General features: G+C 41.8%; 2 pseudogenes; both read right to left on the bottom strand.

Annotated features, from left to right (window-relative positions):
* Positions 1-246: 246 nt before the first annotated feature.
* On the bottom strand, positions 247-1,162 carry LOC125549579 (annotated as a pseudogene).
* A 12,996-nt stretch (positions 1,163-14,158) lies between these two features.
* LOC125547398 lies at positions 14,159-15,120 on the bottom strand (annotated as a pseudogene).
* Between the last annotated feature and the right edge of the window lie 660 nt (positions 15,121-15,780).

The raw sequence follows: 15,780 nt of genomic DNA, 5'->3' as shown, positions 1-15,780 counted from the left end.
TCAAAATCATGTAGCCAGCGAACGTGTGTAGTACATTTTAGAAGATGTCTGTATTTCATTAAATGCCAGCAGCCAGCGAAAGGACAATACAAATTTAGCCATTAATTATTGATAATAAAGAAATGACATAAAATTTGATGAAAGATTGCATCCAGATGTAACTAGATGACAACAGATCGACGAAGTATCGTCCATTGTTTAATGCTTTCAATTGAACGGATCGACAGGGGTTTGGAGCTCATCTTCTCAATACGGGAATGGGAAGCCAGCATTCGTTTCCAGTCCAGCGGGGATCTCTGGTGACGGAGGCATCCCCATATCGTCATCGAACCCTGGCGGCTGAGGAATCACCATCTGCATCTGCTCCATATCCATCCCCGCGGCGAACACCTACGGTGGAGGCATCTCCTGCATATCCATCCCGGCAGTGACCGCCTGTGCCAGAGGCAGCTCCATCAACATCTGCTGCTACATACTAATCTCGGAGGCGAACACCTCAGGCGGAGGCAGCATCGCCATCAGAATCTGATGCTCCTGTTGCTACTGAGCTCCAAAGTACTGCCACCGAAGAGCTGCAGCTGCAGCGGCAACGGCGGGGCCACCTCCTCCATGCGGCTCACGTCGACGCGCAAAAGAACCTAGTTGGCGCGTTTGGAGACGATGTCCTTCACCTACATCAGCGCGGCAAAGAAGGCCACCAAGTCCTCGTGCCCCATGTCGCGCACAATTGGGTCAACCCGAGTCGCTATCGGCTCCCCCGCGTCACGCTCCCTCGCCGTGACCTCCTCACGCTTGGTCCGCTTCTTCACCTCGAACAGGTCCGTGCGCAGCGCGTCAAATTCCTGGTGCAACTTCTCCATCTTCTGATCTTCACAGGCAGTACCCTCATCCCTCGCGCCAGCCCCCGCACCCTCCCCTACCAGGAAGCGTTCCATGACGGTGTCGACGGAGGGGGAGGCAGAAGGAGAAGGCATTGCAGCCGGGCGAGAAGGTGAGAGCGGCCACCCGGGTGCCGGTCAGGACCGCCAGATCGCTCGCCTTGCTTAAGAACCCCACGCGGACCTTGGAGAAGTAGGCATGCGGGGCATCGTCCTGCTCGATCCGGCGGATGACGATCTTCTTCTGGCCGCTGCCCCCCCCCCCCCCGGTTGGGCGCTGCCATTACTTGCTCGCTCTGTGGCTAAGGTGCTACAATTGTTCAGATCTTGCAATTTTTTCATGCTTAAGTTCGTGAATTTTTAGTTGTTCAGATGCATGTTTTTCATGCACAAGTTCATGATTTTTAGCTGTTCCGGTCTTGCTTTCTTTCATGCTCGGGTTCATGATTTTTAGTTGTTAATATCTTGCAATTTTTTCATGCTTAAGTTTATGCTTTTCAGTTGTTCAGATCTAGCAATTTTTAGTTGGTGCATGTTGTCATCCTTTGACCCGTGAGTTTTAATGTACACAACGAATACCAAATTGAATCTCATGGCCTATCACGACTTTTAATGTACGTAGCTCAGTGAAGCGATTCCTCACCGGCCGCTTGCTATATAAACCCACCGACACCTAGACGTAGTTACACACACTATTCCTGCCTTGCTCTGAGCGAGGGAGGAAGTAGACCGTCATCTGCCAGACCAAGCAGGAGAATGCCCGTCACGTCTGCTTCTCCAACAGCTGCCTTGGGTTCTTTATTTTTGAAAGTGCCGTAAAATCATGCCAGTAAGGCAGATCGTGTGAGCCAGATTGCATACGTGCCCCGAACACCCCAGAACAGTGGGTAGTGTAGAGAGCTTTATAGGAGAAATGTTCACAACATATAAAATGTTTTCCCACACAGTTCTATAAAAATATTTGTAACATATAAAGAAAATCTTTGTGTAATTTTAATTAATGTTCAAACATTTAAAAATACTCCCACATTTTTTAAATTGTTCAAGACATTTTTGAAAAAAGATCAACAACTTTATGAGTTATGTTCACCTATATTTACAGAATGTTCAGCATGACTCAGACTGGGTGTGGATCTTATCTTCTTGTCAATACAAGAATCCGGCGTTTGGCTCAAGCGCCTGCTACACCATGTCCACCCCGGCGGGAAATTGCGGTGGAGGCGGTGGTAGATACATAAACAAGTGTTGTATCTACATCTCCGTCCCAGTGTTGAACCCTAACGGCTGAGGAATGTCCATCTGTACCATATCCATCGCAGTGGCCAACCCCGCTGGCGGAGGCATTTTCTACATATCAACTAAATTCCAACGACTAGATGCCATTGATTAATTATTACTATGATAAGGAGACAACCTAATGATTGAGGAAAGGTTTCATCCAGATCTAGGTAGATGCATTGTAATATATAACATAAGATTGATGGGATGACTTAGAAGATGCATATGTTACTGATAACCCACAAGTACAGGGGATCGCAACAGCTTTCGAGGGTAGAGTATTCAACCCAAATTTATTGATTCGACACAAGGGGAGCCAAAGAATATTCTCATGTATTAGCAGCTGAGTTGTCAATTCAACCACACCTGGAAACTTAGTATTTGTAGCAAAGTGTTTAGTAGCAAAGTAATATGATAGTGGTGGTAGCAGCAACAAAAGTAAAGACAGCAAAAGTAATGTTTTTGGTATTTTGTAGTGATTGTAACAGTAGCAGTGGGAAAGTAAATTAGCATAAACCATTATATGGAAAACTTGTAGGCACTGGATCAATGATGGATAATTATGCCGGATGCGGTTCATCATGTAACAGTCATAACATAGGGTGACACGGAACTAGCTCCAATTCATCAATGTAATGTAGGCATGTATTCCGTATATAGTCATACGTGCTTATGGAAAAGAACTTGCATGACATCTTTGGTCCTACCCTCCCGTGGCAGCGGGGTCCTATTGGAAACTAAGGGATATTAAGGCCTCCTTTTAATAGAGAACCGGAACAAAGCATTAGCACATAGTGAATAAATGAACTCCTCAAACTATGGTCATCACCGGGAGTGGTCCCGATTATTGTAACTTCGGGGTTGCCGGATCATAACACATAGTAGGTGACTATAGACTTGCAAGATAGGATCAAGAACTCACATATATTCATGAAAACATAATAGGTTCAGATTTGAAATCATGGCACTCGGGCCCTAGTGACAAGCATTAAGCATAGCAAAGTCATAGCAACGTCAATCTCAGAACATAATGGATACTAGGGATCAAACCCTAACAAAACTAACTCGATTACATGATAAATCTCATCCAACCCATCACCGTCCAGCAAGCCTACGATGGAATTACTCACGCACGGCGGTGAGCATCATGAAATTGGTGATGGAGGATGGTTGATGATGACGACGGCGATGAATCCCCCTCTCCGGAGCCCCGAACGGACTCCAGATCAGCCCTCCCGAGAGGTTTTAGGGCTTGGCGGCGGCTCCGTATTGTAAAACGCGATGATTTCTTCTCTCCAATTTTTTTCTCTCCGAAAGCAAATATATAGAGTTGGAGTTGGCGTCGGAGGGTTTCCAGGGGGCCCACGAGGTGGGGCACCCTCGTGAGAAGGGTGTGGGCCCCCTGGTCTTCATCTTTGGCGAGGATTTTTTATTGTTTTTTCTAAGATGTTCCGTGGACTTTCAGGTCATTTCGAGAATATTTGTTTTCTGCACATAAAACAACACCATGGCAATTCTGCTGAAAACTGCGTCAGTCCAGGTTAGTTCCATTAAAATCATACAAGTTCGAGTCCAAAACAAGGGCAAAAGTGTTTGGAAAAGTAGATACGACGGAGATGTATCAACTTCCCCAAGCTTAAACCCTTGCTTGTCCTCAAGCAATTCAGTTGACAGACTGAAAGAAAGAAAGAAAAACTTTTACAAACTCTGTTTGCTCTTGTTGTTGTAACTATGTCAAGCTAGCATTCAAGTTTTCAGCATAGATCATAACTAACCACATTTGCAATAATTCTCAGGTCTCATAATTACTCGTATCAATAGCATAATCAACTAGCAAGCCATAATAATAAATCTCGGATGACAACACTTTCTCAAAACAATCATAATATGATATAACAAGATGGTATCTCGCTAGCCCTTTCTGAGACCGCAAAACATAAATGCAGAGCACCTTTAAAGATCAAGGACTGACTAGACATTGTAATTCATGGTAAAAGAGATCCAATCATAGTCATACCCAATATAAATTAACAGTGATGAATGCAAATGACGGCTGTGCTCTTCAGCTAGTGCTTTTTAATAAGAGGGTGATGACTCAACATAAAAGTAAATGGATAGGCCCTTCGCAGAGGGAAGCAGTGATTTGTAGAGGTGCCAGAGCTCGGTTTTGCAATAGAGATAAATTGTATTTTGAGCGGTATACTTTCATTGTCAACGTAGCAACTAAGAGATGGCGATATCTTCCATGCTAAACACATTATAGGCGGTTCCCAAACAGAATGGTAAAGTTTATACTCCACCTCCACCAACAAGCATCAATCCATGGCTTGCTCGAAACAACGAGTGCCTCCAACATACATCAGGTCTCAGGGGGAGTTTTGTTTGCAATTAATTTTGATTTAGTTTGCATAAAGCATGGGACTGGGCATCCCGGTGACCAGCCATTTTCTCGTGAGTGAGGAGCGGAGTCCACTCATCTTGAGAATAACCCGCCTAACACGGAAGATAAGGACACCGTTTGTTGATACATGAGTTATTCGAGCATACAAAACAAAATGTTTATTTGAAGGTTTAGAGTTTGGCGCATACAAATTTACTTGGAACGGCAGGTAGATACCGCATATAGGAAGGTATAGTGGACTCATCTGGAATAACTTTGGGGTTTAAGGGATTGGATGCACAAGCAGTATTCCCGCTTAGTACAGGTGAAGGCTAGCAAAAGACTGGGAAGCGACCAACTAGAGAGCGACAACAGCCATGTACATGCATTAAAATTAATAAACATTGGATGCAAGCATGAGTAGGATATAATCCACCATGAACATAAATATCGTGAAGGCTATGTTGATTTGTTTCAACTACATGCGTGAACATGTGCCAAGTCAAGTCACTTAAATCATTCAAAAGAGGATACCACCCCATCATACCACATCATAATCATCTCAATAACATGTTGGCATACAAGGTAAATTATTATAACTCATAGCTAATCAAGCATGGCACAAGCAACTATGATCTCTAATTGTCATTGCAAACATGTTTATTCATAATAAGCTGAATCAAGAACGAGGGACTCATCATATTTACAAAAACAAAAGAGGTCGAGTTCATACTAGCTTTTCTCATCTCAGTCAGTCCATCATATATCATCATAATTGCCTTTCACTTGCACGGCCGAATGGTATGAATAATAATAAGAGTGCACATGCATTGGACTAAGCTGGAATCTGCGATCATTCAATAAACAGGAAAAGACAAGGCAATATGGGCTCTGGGTTAAATCAACAATAATGCATATAAGAGCCACTTCAACAATTCAATTATGGTCTTCTCCTACTGACCCGCAAAGAAAAGAAAAGAAATAAAACTATTTACACAGGAAAGCTCCCAACAAGCAAAAGAAGAACGGGAAATATTTTTGGGGTTTCTTTTTAATTATTACTACTACAGCAGAAAAATAAACTACTACTATTTTTTTTGTTTTTTCTTAAGGTTTAGCAAACACACAAGAAGAAGGCAGGAAAAAGAAAATAAACTAGCATGGATATTACAGTGAAAAAGTATGGGCACCGACATCTAGCAATGAGTGTGTGTGTGAAAATAAATGTAATGTCGGTGAGAAATACGTACTCCCCCAAGCTTAGGCTTTTGGCCTAAGTTGGTCTATGGCCACGGCTGGCCTGGCGGATATCCATAATAATAGTTGTTGGGGTCGTACTATGATGAGGAGGAATAGTTGGGATCATAGTGTGATGAAGAAGAAGACTCTGACTGCCACTGGCTGACAGTGATCTCTAGATCCCAAGAATAAATAGATTGTCGTGGAGGCTCATCTTGTGGTTCCTGTTCCGGGGCTGGTGCAGGATTCTTGTAAGCTTGGATGGCAGCCCACGTGACGAGGTAGGGTCCTACAAAATTAAACAAAGAAGGAGCAGGCAGGATAATAGTCTCAGGATGGTGTTTGTTAAAGAACAATTGATATTTCAGCTCTCCTGCCCTATTCTTAACAATAAAATCATGTGCCACCATACTTTTATGATCTAGATAAACACGGGGCAGCAGCTTTTCTTCCTTCTCAGCATGCCTAATAGGTATGTTAAAATGTGCAGCTAGGCGTGTGGCATAGACGCCTCCAAAGATGGGACCCTTAGTACGGTTCATACTTAACCGTTTAGCAATAATACCGCCCATACTAAAAGTGTTATCACTATATAAACCATGGTGCAGAATAATTATATCAGGGATACTAAGGTTCCCACTGTTTCCGCGTCCAATTAAACAACGACTAACAAAAAATGCATAGTAGCGTAAAACAGGAAAATGTATGCTAGTGATTCGTGCATCGAAACCTTTCTAGTTTCTCCTACAGTGATAGTATCAATAACCCCAGCCACATCATCATGATGTGGTTCTTCTGTCTTGCCCTCAAAAGGGATTAAACAAATCCGACAGAAATCATAAAGTGACATCTCCTTATGCTCATCATATAAATGAAACTCCAACATAGGTGGTGAGTTCCTAGAATGAAAATGAAAGTTTTGCACAAAAGTATTTGTGAGTAAGAGATACTGATCACATTGGTCATGGAGGAAAGCGGTGAGGCCTGTATTGTGAGCCAATTCATGAAAATCTTCATAGATACCGGCTGCTCTCAAGAAATCTTCAGAAGTCCATTCACACGCCCGAATCTCCGCGGTGCGCGGCAAATTATACTTAGGCTTCGGTGCCTTTTCCTTCGAGCTTTGGCTCGACGAGCCCCTCAAAAATCTCCTCATTATTTTTCTGAAACAATCTGAAATTTTTAGTAACTTCAAACAAAAATGAACCAACTTCAATAATATTCATAGCAACTACTCCTACAAGTGCCTAGAGCCTAAATCAAGCATTAGAACTACATGGAACCATATAAATTTGACATGCAAGCTCAAGAACATGGCCACCTATGCAGCACAAATTTGAAAAGAATAAAGCACTCGAACAAAAACTAATTGGACCAATGGAGGAGTCACATACCAAGGAACAATCTCTCCAAGCAGTTTTGCTAGAGGTGCTTTGAGCAAGGAGATCGAAAATCACAGCAAAAGTGGCTAGAACTCGTGCTTGAGTTGGTTTTTCGGGTTTGTGTGAGATAGAGGAAGAAGATGGGTGCTGGGATAAGTGGAGGAGGGCCACCGTGGGCCCACGAGGCAGGGGGCGCGCCCTAGGGGGGGCGCCCACCACCCTCGTGGCCAGGTGGCAACTCCTCCCGCAGTAATTTTTGCATAGTAAATCCTCAAATATTCCCGAAAAAATCATATTAAATTGGCATGGCATTCTGAGGACTTTTATTTTTGGGATATTTTTATATTGCACGGATAAGTCAGGAAACAGACTGAAAATACTATTTTTACTTTATTGAATATAAATAACAGAAAGTAAAAGTGGGGTACAGAAGTTTGTGCTTCTAGTTTCATCCATCTCATGCACATAAAAAAGAATCCACTAACAAGGTTGATCAAGTCTTGTTAACAAACTCATTCCGATAATCATGAAACCGGAGAAATTTCGAATAACACTAAGTTACCTCAACGGGGATATGCACATCCCCAATAATAAGAATATCATATTTCTTTTTGACAGTAGGAAGAGGAAATTCAAAACCTCCAAATATAATCGATGGAATTTTTCCAATAGAATTGATACTATGAACTTGAGGTTGTTTCCTCGGAAAGTGTACCGTATGCTAATTACCATTAACATGAAAAGTGACATTGCCTTTGTTGCAATCAATAACAGCCCCTGCAGTATTAAGAAAAGGTCTTCCAAGAATAATAGACATACCATCATCCTCGGGAATATCAAGTATAACAAAGTCCATTAAAATAGTAACGTTTGCAACCACAACAGGCACATCCTCACAAATACCGACATGTATAGCAGTTGATTTATCAGCCATTTGCAAAGATATTTCAGTAGGTGTCAGCTTATTCAAGTCAAGTCTACGATATAAAGAGAGAGGCATAACACTAACACCGACTCCAAGATCACATAAAGCAGTTTTAATATAATTTCTTTTAATGGAGCAAGGTATAGTAGGTACTCCGGGGTCTCCAAGTTTCTTTGGTATTCTACCCTTAAAAGTATAATTAGCAAGCATGGTGGAGATTTCAGCTTCCGGTATCTTTCTTTTATTAGTAATGATATCCTTCATATATTTAGCATAAGGATTTGTTTTGAGCACATCAGTTAATCTCATAGGCAAAAATATAGGCCTAATCATTTCAGCAAAGTGCTCAAAATCCTCATCATCCTTTTTCTTGGATGGTTTCGGAGGAAAAGGCATGTGTTTCTGAACCCAAGGTTCCCTTTCTTTACCATGTTTCCTAGCAAAAAAGTCTCTTTTATCATAACGTTGATTCTTTGATTGTGGGTTATCAAGATCAATAGCAGGTTCAATTTCTACATCATTATCATTACTAGGTTGAGCATCATCATGAAAATCATCATTAATATTTTTACCAGGTTCATGTTCATTACCAGATTGTGTTTCAGCATCAAACATAGATATATCATTTGGATTATCAGGTGGTTCAGCAATAGGTTCACTAGAAGTTTGCACAGTTCTATTATTTTTGTTCTTCTTCCTTTTAGAAGAACTAGGAACATCAATATTATTTCTTTGAGAATCTTGCTTGATTCTCTTAGGGTAGCCTTCAGGATACAAAGGTTCCTGAGTCATTCTACCAGTTCTAGTAGCCACTCTAACAACATAATCATTTTTCTTACTATTCATTTCATCAAGCACTTCTTTTTGAGCCTTAAGTACTTGTTCTACTTGAGTGGTAACCATAGAAGCATGTTTGCTAACAAGTTTAAGTTCACCTCTAATATTAGCCATATAATCACCCAAGCGTCTAATCATATAAGCATTTTATTTTAATTGTCTACCAAAATAAGCATTGAAGTCGTCTTGCTTAAACATAAAGTTATCAAACTCATCCAAGCACTGACTAGCAATATTAGTAGGAGGGACTTCAGCTTTATCATATCTATAGAGATAATTTACCTTTACTACCTATGTCGGGATATCGGGATCAGGAGGTTCTTTAATAAATAAAGAATTAAGATCATATGTTTCTTCAACAGGCGGTGAATTAAGACCATGTATTTCTTCAATAGGAGGTAAATTCTTAACGTCTTCAGTTTTAATACCTTTTTCTTTCATAGATTTCTTTGCCTCTTGCATATCTTCGGGACTGAGAAATAGAACACCTCTCTTCTTCAAAGTTGGTCTAGGAATAGACTTAGTAATTGGAGCAGGAGTTGGCTCAGGAACTGGCTCAGGAGGTGCCCAATTATTTTAATTTGTCAACATATTATTCAATAGAATTTCAGCTTTATCCGGTGTTCTTTCCCTGAAAAGAGAACCAGCACAGCTATCCAGGTAATCTCTGGAAGCATCGGTTAGTCCATTATAAAAGATATCAAGTATTTCAGGTTTCTTAAGAGGATGATCAGGCAAAGCATTAAGTAGCTTGAGAAGCCTCCCACAAGCTTGTGAGAGACTCTCTTCTTTAATTTGCACGAAGTTTTATATTTCCCTCAAAGCTGCTTGTTTCTTATGAGCAGGGAAATATTTAGCAGAGAAGTAATAAATCATATCCTAGGGACTACGCACACAACCAGGATCAAGAGAATTAAACCATATCTTAGCACCACCTTTTAATGAGAACGGAAATATTTTGAGTATATAAAAGTAACACGATCTCTCATCATTAGTAAACAGGGCAGCTATATCATTTAATTTAGTAAGATGTGCCACAACAGTTTCAGATTCATATCCATAAAACAGATCAGATTCAACCAAAGTAATTATATTAGGATCAACAGAGAATTCATAATCCTTGTCAGGAACACATATAGGTGAAGTAGCAAAATCAGGGTCGGGTTTCATTTTATCTCTAAGTGATTCTTTGTTCCATTTAACTAATAACCTCTTAAGCTCATATCTATCTCTGCAAGCTAAAATAGCGGCAGGAGATTCCATATCAAAAAGATAGCCCTCAGGAATAACAAGCATATTTTCATCATCACTATCATCATCGTATTCAGATTCAATAATTTCTTTTTCTCTAGCCCTAGCAATTTTTTCATCAAGAAATTCACTAAGGGGCACAGTAGTATCAGGCATAGAAGCAGTTTCATCATAAGTATCATGCATAGGCAAAGTGGCATCATCAATAACATGTGACATATCAGAACGAATAGCAGAAGCAGGTGTAGGTGTCGCAAGCTTACTCATAACAGAACGTGAATCAAGTGCAGAGCTAGATGGCAGTTCCTTACCTCCCCTCGTAGTTGAGGGATAGATCTTGGTTTTTGGATCTCTCAAGTTCTTCATAGTGTCCAGCAGATATAAATCCCAAGTGACTCAAAGAATAGAGCTATGCTCCCCGGCAACGGTGCCAGAAATTGGTCTTGATAACCCACAAGTATAGGGGATCGCAACATCTTTCGACGGTAGAGTATTCATCCCAAGTTTATTGATTCGACACAAGGGGAGCCAAAGAATATTCTCAAGTATTAGCAGCTAAGTTGTCAATTCAACCACACCTGGAAACTTAGTATCTGCAGCAAAGTGTTTAGTAGCAAAGTAATATGATAGTGGTGGTAGCAGCAACAAAAGTAAAGACAGCAAAAGTAATGTTTTTGGTATTTTGTAGTGATTGTAACAGTAGCAGCGGGAAAGTAAATAAGCGTAAACCAGTATATGGAAAACTCGTACGCACCGGATCAGTGATGGATAATTATGCCGGATGCGGTTCATCATGTAACAGTCATAACATAGGGTGACACAAAACTAGCTCCAATTCATCAATGTAATGTAGGCATGTATTCCGTATATAGTCATACATGCTTATGGAAAAGAACTTGCATGACATCTTTTGTCCTACCCTCCCGTGGCAGCGGGGTCCTATTGGAAACTAAGGGATATTAAGGCCTCCTTTTAATAGAGAACCGGAACAAAGCATTAGCACATAGTGAATACATGAACTCCTCAAACTATGGTCATCACCGGGAGTGGTCCCGATTATTGTCACTTCGGGGTTGCCGGATCATAACACATAGTAGGTGACTATAGACTTGCAAGATAGGATCAAGAACTCACATATATTCATGAAAACATAATAGGTTCAGATCTGAAATCATGGCACTCGGGCCCTAGTGACAAGCATTAAGCATAGCAAAGTCATAGCAACATCAATCTCAGAACATAATGGATACTAGGAATCAAACCCTAATAAAACTAACTCGATTACATGATAAATCTCATCCAACCCATCACCGTCCACCAAGCCTACGATGGAATTACTCACGCACGGCGGTGAGCATCATGAAATTGGTGATGGACGATGGTTGATGATGACGATGGCGACGAATCCCCCTCTCAGGAGCCCCGAACGGACTCCAGATCAGCCCTCCCAAGAGGTTTTAGGGCTTCGCGCCGGCTCCGTATCGTAAAACGCGATGATTTCTTCTCTCCGATTTTTTTTCTCCGAAAGCAAATATATAGAGTTGGAGTTGGCGTTGGAGGGTTTCCAGGGGGCCCACGAGGTAGGGGGGCGCGCCCTAGGGGGGGCGTCCCCCACCCTCGTGAGAAGGGTGTGGGCCCCCTGTTCTTCATCTTTGGCGAGGATTTTTTTTCTAAGATGTTCCGTGGAGTTTTAGGTCATTCCGAGAATATTTGTTTTCTGCACATAAAACAACACCATGGCAATTCTGCCGAAAACAGCGTCAGTACGGGTTAGTTCCATTCAAATCATACAAGTTAGAGTCCAAAATAAGGGCAAAAGTGTTTGGAAAAGTAGATACGACTGAGACGTATCAGTTACCGATTGACAATAAATTCACGAAATTAGTGTCCATGCATGCACTGGATGGTTTTGTGTTTGAAAGCGGAGCGTGCATCCAGAGTTCATTAAGAGGTTATCTCTATGGGCCCTAGCCTTTATAATTAGAATACTCTTGGCGCATCATAGTTAATTCTTTACGACCCTCCAAGTAATAGCTCATGAAGCTTAATTTGCCAAGTGTTAATTACATTTATGCTAAAAAGGTGTTAATTACATTTTTCTAAAAATGTATTAACGATATTAGTACCAAGTAGCAGGGTGACCCGCTCACTTGCGCGGCTAGATGTAACACATATTGCTATATTTAATATTATGTAGTCCTCGTGATTTTGGTCTAGAAGTTAACTATCATCAATAGTCTAGCAAATTAAATGGACATTTTGTAGAAACATGGTGAAACTTACTAAGGTCATGTTAATGCAAGAAATAAGTGAATAAAGTAGGAGATTATACATCATGTTTGTTTTCCTCTAATACTACTATATCATGTTGCATTCCATTGGAAATTCCCACATGCCTAATATGACTATACCTTTGTTTTGAACAAAACCAAGAAATTCTATCATAGGACTTCTCTCCTCTAACCCTACTTTTCAATGTTCAAGAAGGGATCATTAAAAAACCACTGGATAAAATTGGTGTTTTGGATTGATGTGGAATCCATTGGTTTTCATATATTTTTCCCACTTTTCCTCTTCGATTGGCCCTCATCCATATGTTTCTCTATCTTCAGATCAATCATTTTTTTAAGAAATTGCTTATAACTATTGTTAACACATTGATGAATCAAGTGACATCTTAATTACAACTGTCTATTTGATTAATATTGTATTATCATCATATCCTCATCTTAATTACTATGATTGTGTTTGTCAGAGTATCACTCGATCTGATGCAATTCTAGCTTTCTATTATTGAAATTTCTTGAGACATTATTTTTCACTCCCAAAAAGATGATAGATTGTAGCTATTTTCATTGCCTTTTTATTGCTGAAAACATTTTTGCCAAAACATTCTCTATTGGTCAGTCACAACCTAGCTTGTCCTTTCACCTCATATGCATGTTGTCGCCTCTAATGCGCTCCTTATGGGAGTGAAATTATCAGTGAGGAAGTTTCCAGCCTCACATTAGTTAGATAGTGGGTGTACAATTTCTTCATTTTGGATCAAATCCTCGATCATAAATAAAAAATTTGATCATTATTTTTCATAATGCCATGATATGTTTATCTCTTTCTTTCAACAAATATATTCATCCTTGTATATTCATCAGAATTCTTCTGTAATATTCCCTTGCACTTAGACATGATGTAGCCGGCTTGACACAATGCTGCCCTTGTCTGGCTCTGCACGACTTATACCTTTTAACACAATGACCGATTATATATTGCCAAGCCAGTATAGAAAACCAGTGATCCACGGAAGCATATCTTGCATCAGCGGTACTGACAAGAGAAAAGAGAAATAAACCCCCCCCCCCCCCCCCAAGACGCCGCGAGAACGTATCACAAGCTCGTGTGTTTGATCCATGGCACATCATCGAAACAATTGGATATGTTGTTGTGGATGCACCGCAGTCTGATTTGAGGGGTATCTACAGGCATGTATTAAGCATTCTCTTTGGTGCACGTGTTTGGATCTACTGATGCAGAGGCCGGAGGTTATTCTCCTTTTGAAAAAAAAGTGTTTGGGTCTACTATATCCCATTCTAATATATATTCGAGCTTTGTCAAGTCCGTATTATGATGGATAAACTGATTCTTCGTTTTATTGTAGAGAATTGCATGTCCGCTTGTTACCATGTTAATCCATCCCTAGTATTGAACGTGTGTGTCCATTGAGAAAAGAATCAACACTAGTACATTGCTGACTCAAAATCATGTAGCCAGCGAACGTGTGTAGTACATTTGAGAAGTTGTCTGTATTTCATTAAATGCTAGCGGCCAGCGACAGGACAATACAGATTTAGCCATTAATTATTGATAATAAAGAAATGACATAAAATTTGACAAAAGATTGCATCCAGATGTAACTAGATGACAACAGATCGATGAAATATCGCCCAGCATTTAATGCTTTCACTTGAACGGACCGACAGAGCTCATCTTCTCAGTACGGGAACGGGAAGCCGACGTTCGTCTCCAGCCTAGCAGGGATCTCTGGTGACGGAGGCATCCCCATCTCATCGTCGAATCCTGGCGGCTGAGGAATCACTATCTGCATCTCCTCCATTTCCATCCCCGCGGCGAACACCAGTGGTGGAGGCATCTCCTGCATATCCATCCCGACAGTGACCGCCTATGCCGGAGGCAGCTCCATCAACATCTGCTGCTGGAAATTAATCTCGGAGGCGAATACCTCAAGCCGAGGCAGCGTCGCCATCAGCATCAGATGCTCCTGCTGCTACCGAGCTCCAAAGTACTGCCACCGAAGAGCTGTAGCGGCAGCGGCGGGGCCACCTCCTCCATGCGGCTCACGTCGAGGCGCAATAGAACCTGGTTGGCGCGTTAAGAGACAATGTCCTTCACCTGCATCAGCACGACAAAGAAGGCCACCAAGTCCTCGTCCCTCATGTCGCGCACATTCGGGTCAACCCAAGCCGCTATCGGCTCCCCCGTGTCACGCTCCTTCGCTGTGACCTCCTCGTGCTTGGTCTGCTTCTTCACCTTGAACAGGTCCGTGCGCAGCTCGTCGAACTACTGGTGCAGCTTCTCCATCTTCTGATCTTCACTGGCAGCACCCTCCTCCCTCGCGCCAGCCCCCGTACCCTCCCCCACTAGGAAGTGTTCCACGACGGTGTCGACGGAGGGGTGGCCGAAGGAGAAGGCATTGCTGCCGAGCAAAAAGGTGAGAGCGGCCACCTGGGTGCCGTTCAGGACCGCCAAATCGCTCGCCTTGCTGAAGAACCCCACACGGCCCTTGGATAAGCAGCCGTGCGGGGCATCGTCCTGCTCGATCCGGCGGATGACGGTCTTCTTCCTGCCACTGCCACCACCCCGTTGGGCGCTGCCATTACTTGCTCGCTCTGTGGCTAAGGTGTTGCAATTGTTCAGATCTTGCAATTTTTTCATGCTTAAGTTCGTAACTTTTTAGTTGTTCAAATGCATGTTTTTCATGCACAAGTTCCTGATTTTTAGCTGCTCGGGTTCATGATTTTTAATTGTTCATATCTTGCAATTTTTTCATGCTTAAGTTTATGATTTTTAGTTGTTCAGATCTAGCAATTTTTAGTTGGTGCATGTTGTCATCCTTTGACCCGTGAGTTCTAATGTACACAGCTCAGCGAATACCGAATTGAATCTCATGGCCTATCACGACTTTTAATGTACGTAGCTTAGTGCAGCGATTCCTCACCGGCCGCTTGCTATATAAACCCACCGACACTGAGACGTAGTTACACACACTCTTTCCTCCCTTTCTCTGAGCGAGGGAGGAAGAAGACCGTTATTTGCCGGACCAAGCAGGAGGATGCCCGTGACGTCTGCTTCTCCAACAGCTGCCTCGGGTTCTTTATTTTTGAAAGCGTCGTAAAACCAGGCCAGCAAGGCAGATCGTGTGAGCCAGATTGCATGTGTGCCCCGAACACCTCAGAACAGTGGGTAGTGTAGAGAGGTTTATAGGAGAAATGTTCACAACATATAAAATGTTTTCCCACACAATTTTATAAAAATGTTTGTAACATATGAAGAATATCTTTGTGTAATTTTAATTAATGTTCATAACACTTAAAA

The sequence above is a fragment of the Triticum urartu genome, chromosome 3 (assembly GCF_003073215.2).
Source record: "Triticum urartu cultivar G1812 chromosome 3, Tu2.1, whole genome shotgun sequence".
Taxonomy (NCBI): domain Eukaryota; kingdom Viridiplantae; phylum Streptophyta; class Magnoliopsida; order Poales; family Poaceae; genus Triticum; species Triticum urartu.
This window is presented reverse-complemented; position numbering and strand designations above follow the sequence as displayed.